Here is a 15,428-nt window from a genome sequence, read left to right on the forward strand (position 1 = left end):
GGAGACCTAAAAATGTAAGCCAACATTTTCACATGTTGCCATCTATAATCTAGACTTTAAAAACTAGCAAGTAAGCCTGGCCTGTGTGGTTCAGAGGATTGAGCACCCTCCCATGGAGGAGAGCTCCCGGTTGGATTCCCCTCCAGGGCACATGCCTGGGTTATGGGCTGAATCCCCAGTAGGGGGCGTGCAGGAGGCAGCTGATTGGTGTTCCTCACATTGATGTTTCTCTCTCTCTTTCCCTTTCTCTCTAAAAAAAAATAATTAAAAATATATTTTAAAAAAATTAGCAAGTGATTATTCTTCATAGACTTCTGGTTGCACAGATATACTGGTAGAGTGGACAGAACACTGGACTGGGAGCCAGAAGAATTAAATCTTTCCTTTAACTGTTTAGCTGACTACTCATGGTTGTTGGGAAAAACAGATGAAACAATTTGTAGATAGATGCTTTGTAAGTCTTAGAGTACTATAGAAATGCCATTAATGTCGACTCATGAATTTACTAACTGTTCTTTTGCCAGGACTGTAGGCATAATTAACAAGATAAAGCCTCCTAAACAGTCTGGCTCTGCCCAGTTTGGGGTTCTTTGGAGTATAGAGATAACTTATTCATGGAAAGTGGCATCTGTTTTCTAAAAGCTTGTGTGTTTAGAGGAAAGCAATAAGAGTATTACTCTATTGAGATTCCTGTCTTAATTCTGGTTTTCAAATGAAAGTAGGCAAACTACTCACTTTCCATTTTTTTCTTCATCTTAACTGCTTAGCATTGCTTTGAGGATTATAGTAAAATCTAAGTTTATGTTCCTCATTGAAAATTTTCATGTGAATGTAGATAATACAATATTACAATTACATTCTCATATTAATTCACTATAACTCTGGCCTTCTGGTCAGTGGATTGAGAATTGAACCAGAGACCCTTTGGTCTGCAGACTGATGTTCTAACCGATGAGCCAAACTGGCCAGGGCCACACATTCTATTTTCTGATTTGGTTCTTTGATCTTGAAGGAATAAGAGACTAGACACAGAGGGAGAGACTTTAAAGAATAGGTAGATGGAATGAGACAGTGAGAGGAGCACTCAATAGACCAGAATGTCATCTAAGGAGACATGGAAGTTGGAAAAATGTGGTGGGGAGGTACGTTGGTTTTGTCTGGGGAATACATGTTTTTGCATATAGTAAAATTGCTTACCATGCAATTGAAGACACAGGACTTTCACACAAGTCCAAGGGTCGGACTGGAGTTTGATCTGATAGACAAAGCTGTGAGATAGAGGATCACTCGAGAGAGAGAGCTGTGTCTTGCCAGTGTGTGCTCTTTGTTAGTGGATTCCCAGGAAATGACAGATTTCTTCCTTCCAGCCAGGACCCTGTGTATTTACACTTGATACAATTAAGTTCTGTTCTTTAAAAAACTGTCCCATTTTTTCAGAAGCAGAATTTTTATTTATTTTTTCATTTTATATAATACAGGCTGAGAGAACCTTTTGTTAAATGTAACTGTGAGTTTACTAGTCTTTTGGAGACTTTTAAGACATTTAAAATTTGAACCAAAGCTGCCTGATTGGGAACTTCCTTGATCTGTCAAATGAAACCAACCTAGGCTACATGTGTAATTAGGCTACATTGAATTGTCTTCTTTTATGTTTGAGGGAGGATTTCTAGTATCTCTAAGTAATGGATGTATAATGAATAGTACAGACCCATGATTCTACTGAGACTTTTTTTCCTACTGAGCCACTTAAGCCTTGATAACCACACTAATTCCACCGGGATGATGAGGATGTTTAAAATATTGATGGCCTCAAAGTCAGTAGTGGAAAATAATTATATCATCTCCTTTTTAGGAATAAAAGTCTAGCCCTCCCCCCTTTCAGGAATATTAAGGGGAATGGTTGCTATTTTCTGCTTTTAGATTGGATTACTGAAGCTCCAAACTAGAGATAGCACACAAGCTCTATGTGAATGGTACAGTTAAGTGATATAGGTCCTTCTTTTGATTTAATTTTAATTGAGGGAGAGGGAGTAAAAGGTGCTTCTGTTGTTTTTCCTTCTACTCTCTTTGGTTTGGGTCTTTTTTCAGATAACTTCAACAGACAATATCAAATTTCAATTATATGTAAAATATGCTGGGAAAACTACAAAGATGACTATGTTACAGGTCTGTCCTTAAAGAGCTCACTGTCTTGTCGTAAACAGCTAACAGCAATACAAAGTTGATTGAAATAAGTAAGAAATAGAGGTAGTACAGGAGAAAAGGGCATTAATTCCTCTGTAGAATCTGGCATTGGAATTTGGATTTTTGCTTTCAAATTTTTGTTGTGGAAAAAAATTTAAATGTACAAAAATAGAGAAAATGGGTAATGAATCCCTGTGAACTCATCATCCAGATTCATTATCAGCTCAAGATTGTGTCATCTGTTTCCCCACCCCCTATCCCACTTTCACCCTCGGATTATTTTGAAGCAAATCCCAGACATCATAGGATTTCTTCTATAACAATTTCAATGTGTATCTCTAAGAGATAAGGACACTTTTAAAAATACATCACAACAAAACCATTATCACTCCTAAAATAATTAACAATAAGTGCTTAATTTCTAATTTACAGTCAGTTGAGCTGGACTTCACAGAGAAGATTTTATTTATTATTATTATTTTTATTTTTTGGTACATGCCCCTACTGTGAACCAAACTCGGGATTTTCTGGTCCGCAGGCCGACGTTCCAACCGCTGAGCCAAACCGGCCAGGGCACAGAGAAGATTTTAATAGGTGGTGAATGAGAGGAAGGGGATTCAGGTTGAGGAACAGCATGTGCAAAAGTGAAAGGTCATAAAAGTCTGATTCAGGGCTGTACCAGTGGAAGTGGAAAGGAAATGGCAAGTATGAGTCATTGCGGAGGAAAACTCAATGGGATTTTCCAGTTGAGGATAGGATGTGTATTTTATTTGGATTTCTGGCTCACAGTGTTTGAGTGGTCATTTTGGGCCATATAGAACAGGGTCAGCAAACCAAGTCCCACTCTCAACCAGCATTTGTAAATAAAGCTTTATTGGCACACAGCCACATCCATGGATTCAGATGTTGGCTCGGGCTGCTTTTGCCCTACAGTGGCAGAGTTGAATACTTGCAAAAGAGACCCTATGGCCTGCAAAGCCCCAAATATTTACTGTCTGGTCCTTTATAGAAAAAGTAAATTTCTCTAAGAATTTTTCTTTCTGTTTGACGGCTGTTTGGTTGTTATTTTGTTTATTGTCTTTCTTTCCCCACTAGAGGTAAGGTTAGGAATTTTTGTGCCTTTTGTTCACTGCCCTATCCTTAGTGCCTAGATCAGTACCTGATACTTATTAGGCACTCAGAAAATAATTGAATAAGTGAATTCATTAGTCTTTTTGTTCCTCTTCTGTGTTAGGCACTGGAGCTCCTTGGGGGGGACAAGGATGATGTATTTTTAGGTGGCAATGATGCTATTATGTAAATCCGTTATAATTTTCCCTCAACAAGTTTAGAAAATTGTTTTGTCAGTACAATGGAGTTTTAAGCATCAATTAAAGCTAGTGATTATGATGAACCAACAAAAAAACCTAGTAATTTTGAAGATCGTGGGAATGTGGGAACATGTTTTTGATGGGTCAAAATCTTATACATACTGCCTTTCTAAAATATATATGTATATGGACAAAGACTAGAAGATAATGCAAAAATTAAGTCATTGTTTTAAGACAGTGGATTTTTTGGGGTGTTTTGCCTCTCCAAAATTTTTTTAAGTACTACAAGAATACCTTGGAGAATTGTGGGTTTGGTTCCAGACTACCACAGTAAAGTGAGTACTACAATAAAGCAAGTCACACGAATATTTGGTTTCCTAGTACATATGAAAGTTATGCTTACACTATACTGTAGTCTATTAAGTGTGCAATATAGCGTTATGTCTAATATAAACAATGTACATACCTTAATTAAAAACACTTTATTGCTAAAAATGCTGACCATCATCTGAGCCTTCAGCAAGTTGAAACATTTTGTCAGTGGAGGGTCTTACCTTTAATCTATATAAAGTGCAGTATCTACCTGTAAGCATCCTTGATTTGAGACTGATTTTGGGTTTATATGTTTTCATTTAGACAAAAGCCCTTTTATTTGAAGTAGAGCATGAACAGGCATGGTGGAAAGGAGTGGTTTGGGTGAGAAGGTCTTATATTTGTGTTTTCTCAAAGCATTGTTCCTCTCATCTTTGGAGATGCATGTTCTGGTTAGCTTTTTCCATGGTGCCATGGACAGCATTTTCTCATGGATTCAATCATTTGGAGTAGTCATTCAGTTTTCTTCCCATTTCACTTTCAGGCTGCCTTTAAAAACCATGGATAAGTCTTTTCTTTGTACCTCTGTTTCTCTGTGTGCAAAATTGTTCTCTCATCTTCCAAGGATGTGGTAAGTTTGCGGTCCTTTTATCTAAATAGACTTGTGTTGCCCGGCCAGTGTAGTTCACTGAATGTCTACCCATGCACCAAGAGGTCGCCTATTTGCTTCTCAGTCAGAGCATATGCCCAGGTTGTGGGCCATATCCCCAGTGGGGGAGCATGAAGGAAGTGGCCAGTCAATGTTCTCTCTCATCGATGTTTCTGTCTCTCTCCCCCTTTCCCTTTCTCTCTCTAAAATCAATAAAGAATAAATAAATAAACAAACAGACTTGTGTTTGTTCTACTAAACTATACTTCTAGATTATATATAGTTGGGCTTCCAGTCATTGCCTCTAGGCTTCATGTGAGTATCTTGTTGGGGCAGCACAAAGCAAAATACAGAAAGATTCCACAGTTTCAAAAGCTTACTCTCATAGTGGTGGGGAACCTTTTTTCTGCCAAGGACCATTTGGATATTTATAACATAATTCAAGAGCCATCCAAAATTATCAACTTAAAAATTAGCCTGCTATATTTGGTCAGGCTAATTTGGTGAGGTCTGTGATGTTAGCTTGTATGGATTTCCTTATGTGGCCCGCAGTCCAGACGTTCTCCACCCCTGCAAGGGAGTATTACCTCCTAGGTGCAGCAAATAGGAAGATGATGATGAAGTACCTTCTCTCATTTAATTTAAGGTAAAACCCAAAGTCCTTGCAGTAGTCACAAGAGTCTACATGATATGACTCCCTGCTCCCAATTACTAATCTGACCACCTACTACTTCCTTGTAGGTCATCCCATTCTAGTCATACGGACCTCTTGCTCTTTATGTCCCATACATTTTACTGTGTTCTTTTAACAACCGATGACTTTTCTCTTCATACTCTATTGAAAGTTACTAACTTTTTTTGTGTGTGATTTCTTTTCTTAAGTTGAGTTGAACCTGGCTTTCTCCAAAGGCAATTCCTGGTGTTAAGTGAAAACTGTTCCTGTCAGAGCCTACTGTTTTTCCATTAATGAATGATAAAAGATGTCAGCCAGCATTAATACTCTGCTTATGAAATTGCAATAACTGATGCTGCATTTTGTGAAGTTCTTACTATATAAATGGTACAAGTAATTTGATAAGTTGTGCCTCCAGAGAATTCCTTGCATAGTAAACCAACATTTCTTTTTTTTTTCTTGGAGGGATACATGTAACATTAAATAACTTTGTCTTGGTTACCATACACTTTAAACTGAGCTGGTTTTCCTACCTGTGCTGAGACACATTTATGAGAGTGTAATTGATTTCTCTAATAGTATGGAGATGGAGGGAGTAGCCTTTTCCTGCCTTAGTCTCATTGATGATTCACAGCCTTCAAATAATCAAAAGGCACTTATCACATGTATTATTGCTTCATGATCCTTTGATAAACTACCAAAACTCTTACCAAATGCTTTCAGATTTTAATGGCATATGTTTACTTCATAGCACATTCCACAAAATACTGAAAGTCTGATGCACATTCTCTGTGATCCTTCTCTTTGATTCTGTTCTCAAGTCTGTATCATGTTTCTTGTCTTTTGTTGTTAACTTCCTCAGACAGGTGGTCTGCTGATAGGTAAGTTAAACTCAGTTTCAATAGCTTTTATAATTGTGTTGTAGAGGCTTTTATTTTTTTGTTAATCCTCACCCAAGGATATTTTTCCATTGATTTTTTTTTTTTTTTTTTTTAGAGTGGAATGGAGGGAAGGGAAGAGAGAGAAACATCGATGCGAAAGAGACACATCTTTTGGTTGCCTTTCACACAACCCTGGCCTGGGATCAAGCCTGCAACCTAGGTAGAGCAAACCTGCAAACAAGAATTTTACTTGACCAGGAATTGAACCTGTGACCCTTCGGTCCGAGGGCTGATGGTCTAACCACTGATCCAAACTGGTCAGGGCTCTTTTTCTGGCCTTTTAATCTGCTCTCTATTGTCTTCATGTTCACCTTTTCCTATGGCCTCTTTTTTTTTTTTTTTATCCTCACCTGAGGACATTTCTCCATTTTTTGTTCAGATAGAGGGAGGGAGAAAGAGGAAGAGAGAGAGAGAGAGAGAGAAACATCGATGTGAAAGGGACACATCGAGTGGCTGCCTCCGGCACGCACGACCTAACCAGGGCCAGGGACAAACTGCAGCCAAGGTATGTGCCCTTAGCGGGAACTGAACCCAGGTCTTTCTGGACCGCAGGCCGACGCTCTAACTGCTAAGCCAAACCAGCCAGGGCACCTCCTGTGGCCTCTTGACTACAAACTTATGAGAAGTGAAAGTAATTTCAGGTGCCCAAAGATGTTAGTTGGAAATTAGTTACCATCATTTGAATATTTGGAGCTAACTATATTGACTCTTAATAGTCTGGCAGTCCTCAGAGATTAAATATTTTAACCATTTCTCTTTAGATAAGTTCTACTCCTGGATGTATAACTAAGAGAAATGAAAACGTGTCTGTATAAAAACTTGTACATGAATGTTCATAGCAGCATTACTCATAATAGCTACAAATTAGAAACAACAGAAGTATCCATCACCTGATGGAGAAATGAATAAAATGTGGCATATCCAAAAAGTAAAATACTATTTGGCAATAAAATAGAATTAAGTATTGATTCATGCTATAACATGGATGAATTTTGAAAATATGCTAAGTGAAAGAAGCCAGACACATACTTTGTGATTTTATTTAAATGAAATGTTCAGCCCTGGCCGGTTAGTTCAGCGGTTAGAGCGTCAGCCTGCGGTCCAGAGAGACCCGGGTTCGGTTCCCGCTAAGGGCACGTATCTCGGTTGCAGTTTGTCTCCGGCCCTGGTTGGGTTGTGTGAGAGGCAGCCACTTGATGTGTCCCTTTCATGTCGATGTTTCTCTCTCTCTTCCTCTCTCTCCCTCCCACTCTATCTGAACAAAAAATGGAAAAATGTCCTCGGGTGAGGATAAAAAAATAAAATAAATGAAATGTCCAGAATAGGTAAATCCACAGAGACAGAAAGCAGATTGGTGGTGGCCTAGGGCTTGTGGAATTGAGGGGAAATAGGGATTGACAGCTAGCTAATGGGTATGGGATTTCTTTGGGAATGATGAAAATGTTTTAAAATAGATTGTGGTGTTGGTTGCATAACTCTGAATACAGTAACAACAATTTGATTTGTACACTTTAAGTGGATGAATTGTATAGCATGAGAATTATTATATCTCCAAGAAGTTGAGTGGCAGTAGTTCTGATAGAGTTCTCAGTAAATGGTAGTTTGCATCCTTCTCAATAAGTTTTGCCTTCTTTTCTTTCTTTAGCTATTCCCCATCAGATAAAAATAAAGAGAAATAAAACTAAAAAAGAAACACTTTCCTTTTTCTCTGTATCAGTCTTTTTTAGTCCAAATTTCAGTGCTTTCCTGACGATTCTTACCAATCATGTTCAGCATTTTCATATGTAACTTATATTATTGTCCATTTATTTTTTATTTTGAATCCTCATCCGAGGATATTTTCCATTTATTTTCAGTTAGAGTTGGGGGGTGGGAGATAGATCATTGTGAAAGAGACACACTGATTGATCGACTGGTTGCAGCTGAGGACCAAACCGCAACCAAGGTATGTGCCCTTGACCAGAATCAAACCTGTGACTCTTTGGTCCGTGGGCCTATGCGCTAACGGCTGAGCCAAACCGGCCAGGGCTATTATTGTCCTTTTATACATTTATGTCTTATGAATCTCATTAGACAGTGAGACCCTGGAGAGAGAAGCTATTTGGGGTTAATGTTTAATCAGAGGCATTGCTTAAGTGCATTGCACGAACTCTGTCATTGATCCCCTGTGAGGGTTCCTGCCTCCACAGCTAGTAAGCAGCAAAGGAAGAATTTGAACCTAAGTCTGCTTGACTCTAAAGTCTGTATGCAAGTCTATGTCCTTAACAAGGGTACTGCTCTGTCTTTTCATAATCTCCACAGCTGAAGGCACAATGATCCAGTCGTTAGGTTACATTTGCTGATTAGTTGTTATGTATTCTGATGCCTAATTTTTTTCCTGAAACACTCCAAGAGGCAGATGGAAATGTATCAATAGGGGTCTTATATAACCCAAAGACTGCCTGCTACAAACCCAAAATTTCTTTGAAATCCTACATTTAATCTTGAAAAAAGTTTAAATTCAGCATTTTACTCTTTATGTGTGTGTTTAAATATACAATTTATTCCTCCCTACTTCTCTGACCTCCATTCCAAGTAAAACTGTTCTCGGAGCCCTGTTTATCTGGTGAGATCCTGGTGCACTGAGGTATATGTATACTTCTTTCAGAAGCAAAATTATATAATCTGTTTCTTGATTTTAGATGCTATTTTGTATTCTACATATCCAGCCATCTGCTTTTCCTCTTGGCTCCAAACCATATATCCAAGTATCTATTTGACATCTGCATTTTTTAAATTTTATTTTTATTGTTGACACTATTTCAGATGTCCCCACTTCCACCCCTACCATTCTGCCAACATCTGCATTTAGATGTGCACTCAGCATCACAACTTTACATGAGTAGAATAGAACTCTTTTTGTTTGTTTATTTTTGTTAAGCCTCACCTGAGGATATTCCTTCCATTGATTTCTAGATAGAGTGGGAGGGAAAGAAGGTGGGGGAGAGAGAAACATTGATGTCAGAGAGACACATAGATTGGTTACCTCCTGCACAACCCCCAACCGGGGCCTGGGGATTGAACCTGCAACCCAGGAGTCTGCCCTTGACTGGGAATTGAACCTGCGACTCTTTAGTCTGAGGGTCAGTGCTCTTAACTGCTGAGCCAAACTGACCAGGGTAAGAATAGCACTCTTGATTCTCCCCACAATTCCAAACCGATTTTCCCCCCAATTTCCCCCATTTCAGTAAATGGTACCGTCACCCACCTAGTTGCCTAAGTCAAACACCTAGGAATTATCTTATATATTTTTAAATATGTTTTTATTGACTTTTTAGAGAGAGAGGAAAGGAGAGAGAGATAGAAACATTGATACAAGAGAGAAGCATTGATCAGCTGCCTCCTGTACGCTCCCCAACTGGAGATCGAGCCCACAATCTGGGCATGTGCCCTAACCAGGAGTCAAACTGGGACCTGTCAGTCTATGGGACAACGCTCAGTCCACTGAGCCACACTGGCTGGGCAGTAGCCACCCAACTGGTCTGCTTCCACTCTCCCCCTTTATAGTTCTCTACCCAGCAAGAGTGACCTTTTTTTGTTTGTTTGTTTGTTTTATCCTCACTTGAGGACATTTTTCCATTTCTTGTTCAGATAGAGTAGGAGGGAGAGAGAGAGAGAGAGAGAAACATCGACGTGAAAGGGACACATCGAGTGGTTGCCACCCGCACAACCCAACCAGGGCTGGGAACAAACTGCAATCGAAGTATGTGCCCTTAGCGGGAACCGAACCCGAGTCTCTCTGGACCGCAGGTCAATGCTCTAACCGCTGAGCCAAACTGGCCAGGGCAAGAGTGACCTTTTTGAAATGAAAATCTGGTTATTTTACTATCCTGCTTAATACCTTTCAATAAAACCCAAACTTCTTATCATGGCCTACAAGATTCTGCTGGGCTTGATTTCTGCCTGCCTCTCCAGCCTCATCTCTTACCTCCCTTCACCTAGTTCACTATATTTCTATCACGCTGGCCTTTTTTCTGCTCCATGAATAGGAGAAGTTCATTCTGTCTTTAGGGCCTTTACATTTGCAGTTCTCTGCCTGCAATGCTTTAAGTTACTTGGCTGTCTCGTGTCATTCAGATCTCACCTCAGATAGGCCTTCCCTGGTTGCTCCATCTGATTTAGACATTTGTGCCTCTAGTTATTTTCTTAATATATTACTTTAAATTTTTTTCTACTACATATCCTGTCTAGAATTATCTTGTTTATTTTTGTCTGTCTCCCTTTCTGTACCCCCACCCCTTTAAAAGACTGTTTTATAGAAGGATTATACTTTCTTATTCATTACTATATCTTTGGTGCCCAAATATTTCTGGCATACAGTAGGTTTCTTATATATGTTTGTTGAACAAGAAGTTGCTTTTCCCATTGTGCATTGGGCCAATGTGAGGGTTAAAGTTGTGGTGAACTAAGAGTGTGTGGCCAGTGCTGAATTAGAAAATGAAAGCAATCAGAAGTCTCTGATGCCTTGCATGTTCATAGCGGATTTAGTCATACTAACCCAGAACTGGAAACAACCCAAATGCCCATCAACAGATAATGGATAAACAAAGGAATATTATTTCGCCTTAAAAAGAAATGACATAACATGGATGAACCTTGAAAAAAATTATGCTGAGTAAAGGGAAGCCTTACCAGAAGAGCACATACTTACTCCATTTATATGAAATTCTAAAAAAGACAGATCTAATGTATAGTGACAGAAAGCGTTTAACTGGGGCCAGGCATGGGAGCAGATTGACTGGGATGGGACACAAGAATATTAGGTTTTAGGGTTATGAAAACTTTAGGGTGGTGATTACACAGGTGTATACATTTGTTAAAACTTAACCAAAATGTACAATTAAAATGAGTCCATTTTATTACATATATACTATATCTCAATAAAGTTGATGAAAAAATTTCTGGTGCCTGCATGCACTTGAATTTCTTTTGTCTTATTTACCTTCTTGCTTCTTGGGCAGATGATTTTAAATGTCAGGGTCCCCTAGCCTCCTGCTGACTCATCCTAGACATGCTGGCATTCTCATTTCTGAATAAGTATCAACATCCTTTGGGTCTCTTGTTCTCTATCTCTAGTTGGTAAAGCATCTTTCTAATTGCAGTACTATTGGTTATTTTCAGATGTGCTATTGGAACTTGGCTAGTTGGGCTTCAGTACCAAAGAACAAATACTTCCAATGAAAATATGGCTGTTTTACAACACAACCAGAAAAGAAAATGCAGTTCACCTAGCTTGAGAGGAAAACATAAAAAGTGTACATTTTAAAGTCTCAGTTGTTTTAGATATGATGACTTGCGTATTTTGATTATAGTGTAGATGTACCACTTCAGAAATTTTTTTTTTCTTTATTAATTTTAGAGAGAGAGGAAGGGAGAGGGAGAGATAGAAACATCGATGAGAGAGAACATCAGTTGGCGGCCTCCTGCATGCCCCCCACTGGGGATTTGGCCCACAACCTGGGCATGTGGCCTGACCGGGAATCGAACTGGTGACCTTTTGGTGCATGGGTCGATGCTCAACCACTGAGCCACACCGGCTAGGCTGAAATCTTATTCTTTATGATTCATTCTGTTGCTGTCAATTTAGTGGCTGCACTGAAAACTATCTACATTGAGGTGTGGTGACTAGAAGACTGTTGACAGTCTGCTCTTACACTAATAGACTTTAGTATCTATCAAGCATGTTTTTATTTTATTTTTTTCCCCTTTATAGAATTATGTAATTCTTCCTTTATTAAGACTTTTTTATTCAGAAACAATATATGAATACAATCTTATAAAACATTTAAACCATATATAGAGTACAATGTGAAAATTCTCCTAGCCCGGCTGGTGTGGCCCAGTGGACTGAGCAACTGAGAAGTCCTGGTTCTATTTCAGGTCAGGGCACATGCCCGGGCTGTGGGCTCGATCCCCAGTAGCGGGCATGCAGGAGGCAGCTGATCGATGTTTTTTTCTCACATCGATGTTTCTATTTGTCTCTCCCTTCCTCTCTCTCCAAAAATCAGTAGAAAAAATATCCTCAGGTGAGGATTAACAAAAAAAAAAAAATTTTTTTTTGTTTTTGCATATATTTGTCTAGATCTTACCCTAAGCATTTAAAAGCAATATATATAGATTCACATAGATATTTTGCATAAACAGAACCAGTAAGAGTTGATCAACTTGCTTATTTCCCATAACAAGGTATCTTGGAGATATTTCCATTTCTGTACTTAGAGGTCTCTCTCATTCTTTTGTTTTTGTTTTTTTGTTAATATGGAATGCTTCACGAATTTGCTTATCATCCTTGCTCAGGGGCCATGCTAATCTTCTCTGTATGTTCCAATTTTAGTGTATGTGCTGCCAAAGTGAGCACTCTCGTTCTTTTTAATGGCTGTATAGTATTCCATGGAATGGACAAAACATGGTTTATTTAATTAATCCCACTAAATGAATATTTAATTTATTTCTAATTTTTACTGTGGCAGTCAGATAGTGAATTTATAATAATGTAAATACTTTGTGAGGGTTTTTTGTTTCTTTTTTATTCAGTTATGTACTTATTAAAACTACATTTATTTTTTTTTTTTTATCCTCACCCGAGGATATTTTTCCATTTTTTTGTACAGATAGAGTGGGAGGGAGAGAGAGGAAGGGAGAGAGAGAAAGAGAAACATCGACGTGAAGGGACACATCCAGTGGCTGCCACCAGCACGACCAACCAGGGCCGGGGACAAACTGCAACCGAAGTACGTGCCCTTAGTGGGAACCAAACCCGGGTCTCTCCGGACCGCAGGCCAACGCTCTAACCGCTGAGCCAAACTGGCCAGGGCAAAACTACATTTTTAAAAAGCTTATTAAAGTTAAAAGTATCTCTGATGCTGTAATGTTGAAATGACACGGTTTGAAAACCTTTGCAAGAGAAGGTTGAATATAAGTTCTCTGAGATTGTGGCCTTTATTTATCATCGTATCTTCAGGGCTCTCTCTTAGGTGTGATTACAAAGCCATAACACTATAAGTAGTTAGAAAATCATCTTACAGTTTTTACCTGGTTAGTTCAAAAGCATATATCTCTAAGGATTAGACTCAGAACCATATAGGAAGCCAGCAGTTGGTTATAATGTTTGCTCTAAGTTAATATTTTCCCATTGAGCTGGAGTAAGCATATGTGAAAAATCTTTTTCCCCCCTTTATTTTTCAAATTTTTTTTTTTATCCTCACCCGAGGACACTTTTCCATTTTATGTTCAGGTAGAGTGGGAGGGAGAGAGAGGAACAGAGAGAGAGAGAGAAACATCGATGTGAAAGGAACACATCGAGTGGCTGCCACATGCACAACCGACCAGGGCCGGGGACAAACTGCAACCGAGGTACGCGACCTTAGCGGGAACCGAACCCGGGTCTCTCAGGACCGCAGGCCGACGCTCTAACCGCTGAACCAAACAGGCCAGGGCTTATTTTTCCATTTTAAATCCTATTAATATATATATATATATCATTGTTGTGGAACTTTTTGTTATACTCTTGATGACCAGCTGTTACTGGTTTGTTAGCACTTGAAATATTAAAAACATATACACAAAAAACCTGTTTCTTCACATTTTCTTGTCCTGTGTATAGGAAGATCCACAAACATGGAAAATTGTGATATTTAAGCAGAATTAGAAAGTTACATTTTGAGCAGAGGCGGCTCATGATACAAGCGCGTTTCCTCAGCTGTGCTTTTTGGCAAATAGTGGGGGTGGAGAGCAGGCTGACATTTGTTTTAGCCACCCAAGAAGGGCCAAGCCACCTTCCTGTTAGGGTTTGACTGCTTGCTTAGTTATGAAATAGTCTGAGGACACTGTTTTCTTTCACATTAAGTGACCTCATCATTAACCTCATCTTTCCTCCCCCCTTTCTTTTTTTTGGTTTTTGGTTTCCCTTTCCAATTTATCACACACTATAGAGTGAAGGTGTTGCAAAGTTGGTAGAAATTAAGACATTTCTGTGGTGGTTTGAGTTGTCTTGACTTTAAACTTCCTTCCTCTTTGGACTATATGAGACAGACTTTTATCTCTGAGAGTTTAAATTCTTGTTAACCTTTTACTATATTGTGATTAAGATGAATTTTAAAAGAAAACCATTTCCTCTATTCAAGAATTGCCTTGGCAAGAAGTTGGAAATTCTAGAACCTTGTTGCAAAGAAGTGTGTAAGCTATTTGTTATGAATGAGTGTGCTTAGCTCCCTGAAAGCATCTCTTACTATTACTGTGTAACTGGATATCTTTAGTGGAAAAGAGACTCTACTTTAAGGTAATATAGCAAAAGCTTCAGAGGGCAAAGGGTAAAGTGAAGGGACAGAGTTAATAAGGAGGAGACCTGGCTCATGGATGTTGTTCATTGACTAATCTTGAGGCATTTAACTTTACCTCACATTGTTTCTGCTCTCAGTCATTAGATACTAAGTTTAATGTGGATGAATGAGATTATGTTTATAAAAGGGTTCCAGTGTCTACCAAGAAGTTGTTTGTATATATGAAGTATTATCTTTTTTTTTTTTTATCCTCACCCGAGGACATTTTTCCATTTTCTGTTCAGATAGAGTGGGAGGGAGAGAGAGAGAAACATTGACGTGAAAGGGACACATCGAGTGGCTGCCACCTGCACAACCAACCAGGGCCGGGAACAAACTGCAACTGAGGTACGTGCCCTTAGCAGGAACCAAAGCCGGGTCTCTCTCCAGACTGCAGGCCGCTGAGCCAAACCGGCCAGGGCCATATTATCTTTCTTAAGGATGACAGGTTCAACTGCCTTTGATTCATCTTCCAGTATAGCTCGTAGGACATAGGGAGTTTATTTAATAATTCAACAAATATTTGCTGAGCATCTATTGTAATCCAGGCATTTTGTAGGTTTTGGGAATAGAGTGGTAAACAAAATAGATAATGTTCCCTGCCCTCATAGAAATTAGATTTTAGTTGGGAAAACATCAAAATGAGACAACACAAGTAAAATACCATGTATAGTATATTAGATAGTGATAAATGCTAAACAAAAAATAAAGCAGGGAAAGAAGATAGGAAGTGGCAGAGGAGGTAGTGTGGCTTAATTATTATCGTAACGGGTTTCCTTATTTATTTATTTACTTACTTACTTACCAGTTGGCCCCAGGTCAGGGGCAGGAGCAGGGGACCAAGGGAGGCACTGCTCCCACGAGGCTTCCTACTGGTGGGTCACAGTGGGCACCATCCCACCATCGCAGCACACCGCCTCACGGTGCCCCACTGATTTCCTTTTTCAAATTGCATAATATTTTATGCATTCAAAAACATTGTTCTGAGAAGAGGTCCACTGG

The 15,428-nt window shown here is 39.1% G+C and overlaps 1 protein-coding gene and 1 non-coding gene across 3 annotated transcripts in view; one reads left to right on the plus strand and one right to left on the minus strand.

Annotated features, from left to right (window-relative positions):
* Positions 1-15,428, plus strand: part of PACS1 (phosphofurin acidic cluster sorting protein 1) — a 129,744-nt gene that overhangs the window by 24,253 nt on the left and 90,063 nt on the right. The gene's annotated exons all lie outside the window — the stretch shown is intronic.
* On the minus strand, positions 12,361-12,466 carry LOC118629108. The gene has a single exon (XR_004959358.1). It is a non-coding gene; the product is annotated as a U6 spliceosomal RNA (small nuclear RNA).

This window comes from Molossus molossus, unplaced genomic scaffold (genome assembly GCF_014108415.1).
Source record: "Molossus molossus isolate mMolMol1 unplaced genomic scaffold, mMolMol1.p scaffold_m16_p_13, whole genome shotgun sequence".
Taxonomy (NCBI): Eukaryota; Metazoa; Chordata; class Mammalia; order Chiroptera; family Molossidae; genus Molossus; species Molossus molossus.